General features: G+C 49.6%; 2 protein-coding genes across 2 annotated transcripts in view; one reads left to right on the top strand and one right to left on the bottom strand.

Annotated features, from left to right (window-relative positions):
* The window catches only part of DEGS1 (delta 4-desaturase, sphingolipid 1), a 17,742-nt gene that overhangs the window by 7,011 nt on the left and 7,134 nt on the right, over nucleotides 1-3,597 (bottom strand). The window lies entirely within an intron of this gene.
* TP53BP2 (tumor protein p53 binding protein 2) overlaps nucleotides 254-3,597 on the top strand; it is a 187,140-nt gene continuing 183,796 nt past the window's right edge. Inside the window, exon 1 of the mRNA XM_019639597.1 lies at nucleotides 254-1,806. The gene's annotated coding sequence lies outside the window, so the exon portion shown is untranslated. The remainder of the gene's footprint in view (nucleotides 1,807-3,597) is intronic.

Raw genomic sequence — 3,597 nt, 5'->3', positions numbered from 1 at the left:
GGGGGGGGGGGGGGAGAGAAGCTCCGTGTTGAAATAAGCACCAATGATCACCTTTTTACAGCTAAGATCCAGCATTGGTGTTTATAGGTGGACACCTGATTATTCTTATGCATTTTGTTGATTAGGCACGGGTACAATATGCTATCTCTTATGTGTAAGTAAATTGCAAAATACACCTTTTAATTAAAAATAGAAAGAAAGCATGCAAGAACCAAAGTCTCTTAAAAGGCTACCCTTAATAGCAACTCTAAAGATTCAAGCTCCCGATTGACTGATTCAATTTTTAAAAATCCATTTCAATGGGCTCCACTAACTTCTTTTTATAAAAACATGAAATTTCTGACTTTAGAGCCCTCCAGCAAAAATCAGGGGCTTGCTTTTTGTTTTCACTGGGCAAATGGATGCTGAGAAGAAAAACTGGGAAAATATATGAGAAAGAATTCCTCTTCAACCGCCCACCAATTAATTTTCTGATTTTTGAAGCAATAGCAGGGTTTTTTAAAAGCATCCGCTTTGGAGGTAATCTAATCCGGACTTGAATGCCCCTCCAACATTTTCTTATTAACTCTTAGCTCATCTTTAAAACAGCGATAACATCGACCTCGTTGTTGGGACGATTAAATTGGGTAATGTTTGTAAAACACACAACACAATGCCTAACTTATCATTAAGAGGAACCTGGGAGCGATAACCCAATTCTCTAAATAATATAGAAGCTCCAAATAGCTGAGCGCGTTACACCTCTAGAGAGTTGACTGAGGCCTAGTTAGCAGGGTGTCAAGGGCCCTAAATTAGCAGCCAGGGGACCAGCAAGGCTTCCTTGGCAGACACCTTCCATACATACTTCAGCCTTTTCATCCACAAAACCGGGGTGGATGAAAAATTCAGGCTATGAATCGGCCCTCCTTGAGTCCCAGGCTTGTTGGGAGGATCAACGGGGCAAGCTGCGTGAGCACGCCGGGACGAGTCCCATCCGAGAGGTGCCAGGGATCACACGGGGGACCCCGGGCCACGGCGGCGGCCGCTCTCGCCCCGATGGCGGGCGGGCATCTGCCAACGTGAGCCTGGCTGGCGTGAAGGCCTCCGATGCTCCGGGACCACGCCCTGCCTCGCACGCGCGCTGTCTGGCTTCGCCGAGGCCCATTGAGGGACAGAGCGGGGAGGAGGAGGGAACAGCGCCCACCAGGGAGCACGGGGATCTCCAAGCGACAGGATGCACCCAACAGTGGCCTAGCGGGGGGATCAGGCTCTTCGCAAACCCTCACCCCAACCGGACGCCCGCGCCTCCCCGAGGAAGGGCCAGAGCCGCGCGGCGGGGCGGGCGTGCGGGGACCCCTCCAGCCCCCGCCAGACCCGAGCGCAGGCCCGGGACCTCGCCGGCCTTTCTGGGTCAGCAGGGAGGCGGCGGGAAGAGCCGGCTCGTAACGGGCCCGGGGCTCCCACGGGCGCGCAGGGGGGGGAGGCCCGCGCGGGGAGAGCGCGCCCCGGCGGCGGGAGGCCGCGCACGCACATAACGGGGCACGGAGCCGGACCTCACCCAGGATCTGCTGGCGCCGATCGGCGTGGGGCTGGTCGGTGTAGACCCACTCGAAGTCTTCCCGCGAAACGCGGTTCCCCATGGCGGCGACGGCAGCGGCGGCGACTTGCAAACCCGCTCCTGGCTCTCGCTCCCGGCCCGGCTCCTCCGAGGCGGCAGCAGCGGCGGCAGCCGGGTCCTCGTCAGCGGGCTGCAGACTGAGGGGAGGCGCTGACGGAAGTGGGGGCGGAGTCACTAGGCCCCGCCCCGGCCCCGCCCCCAGCCGCGAGGTGCGTGACCCGGCCCGCCGCCCCGGGTCGGGGGTGCGCGGCGCTCCGGGGACCCCTCCCGGTGGTGGGGTTGCGCCGCTCAGTGTGCGGGGCTCTGGGTTCTGTGACCGGGCCACCAGCTGGGCAGCCGAGTTCCTGCGAGTCCCGGCACCCTCGGGCCTGTCCGGCCCGGTGCCCGCACCCGAGCCCGGGAAAAGGTGAAAAAGGCAGGAAAGGTCTTAAGTTCAATGAGGCTCCGCTTTAGCGCTTCCGGGAATGCTGGCGCTCAGGCACGAGGATCCTTGGTCATTAGTAAGTGGCCCCTAGCCCAAGTTTTCATTTTGAGAAGTAAATAATTCACTGAGCCATGATGTTGGCTGCCTCCTGGAAATAACGTCTCAGCCAAAAATGCGGAGTGTGTGGCAATTAAAACCGTTTAGGAAAAAGGAAAACACGATCGTTGACGGGGAAAAATGATAAGGAATTTGTTGCTTTGCCTGAATGATTCTGGTAGGGCCATGTCTCTTACAAGATGAATACCCCACCTTACAGCTGTCACAAAGTCATCTGAACCACAGCCTCTTCCTGAGAGAGACGACATTTTGTTTCAAAATTAGTTACCACTTCTCCATTAAAAAAGAAACTTTGACACACACACAAAAAGATAGCCAGACATGGTGTGCCCCATCATAAAAGAACACACGAACACACACACACACACACACACACACACACACACACACATCTAAATCAAGCTCCTAGAGTCTACGGCTAATGTATAGAAAATATGACAGGAGAATGTTAAACAGCGATGCAATCAGCAAGATTCTGACCGTGGGAAACTACAGGTTCTTTAAAAAGAGAAAAAAAGAGGGGAAACCTATAGATTAAAAGAGGCGTAAATGACATATCAAACAACTGGAATGCATTGACCTTACTTTGATACTGATTCAAATGGTGAAACGTTTTTAAAAAATTGATAAAATTTAAACATCGTTTGGATATGTGGCAATATTAAATTACTGTGAATTGCTTTAGTGTGATAATAGTATTATACTATGGTTATAGTGTTTTTTTAAGTTCATACCTTTTAAAGACTCATATGGGGGGAGACCTCACTAAACAAAACAAACCAATAAATATGGTCTAGTTATCCCTCAAATCTGTGGGTGATTGGTTCCAGACCCCCTTGGATATAGGATACTCAAGTCCCTTATATAAAATGGCACAGTATGTGCATATAACCTACACATATCTTCCGATATACATTAACTTATCCCTAGATTACTTATAATCCTAGTATAATGCTATGTAAATAGTTTTACTGTATTGTTTAGGGAGTAGTGACAAGAAATATGTCTGTACATGTTCAGTCAGTACAGACACAACCATCGTAGGCCTAACTACATAGAACATATCAGCAACTACATAATTTTTCTCCAAATATTTTAAATCTTCAGTTGGTTGAAACCACAGATGCAAACCCCATGTATATGAAGGGCCAACCGTATATGCAATTAACCATACAATGTTATACCATCAGTCAAAAGAATGAGTTCATGTGTTAATGAGTTCTTAATGTGTTAATATGAATTGATCTCCAAGATGTACAATTAAATGCAAAAACACCAGGTATGGGAGGGGGAGTGTATGTATAATACACATATCATATATGTTTCTTTGGATATGCATAAAATATGTTTAGAAAGACACCAAGAAATGATTATATTGTAGGAGAGTAAATGGGAGTCTAAGGGAAAAGTTTGGGAGGAAATGTTTTCATTAAAATACCCACCCCCACCCTGGGGTGGC

The sequence above is a fragment of the Hipposideros armiger genome, unplaced genomic scaffold, assembly GCF_001890085.2.
Source record: "Hipposideros armiger isolate ML-2016 unplaced genomic scaffold, ASM189008v1 scaffold_45, whole genome shotgun sequence".
Lineage (NCBI taxonomy): Eukaryota > Metazoa > Chordata > Mammalia > Chiroptera > Hipposideridae > Hipposideros > Hipposideros armiger.
Note: the sequence above shows the minus strand (reverse complement) of the source record. Positions and strands in the feature narration are given on the sequence as shown.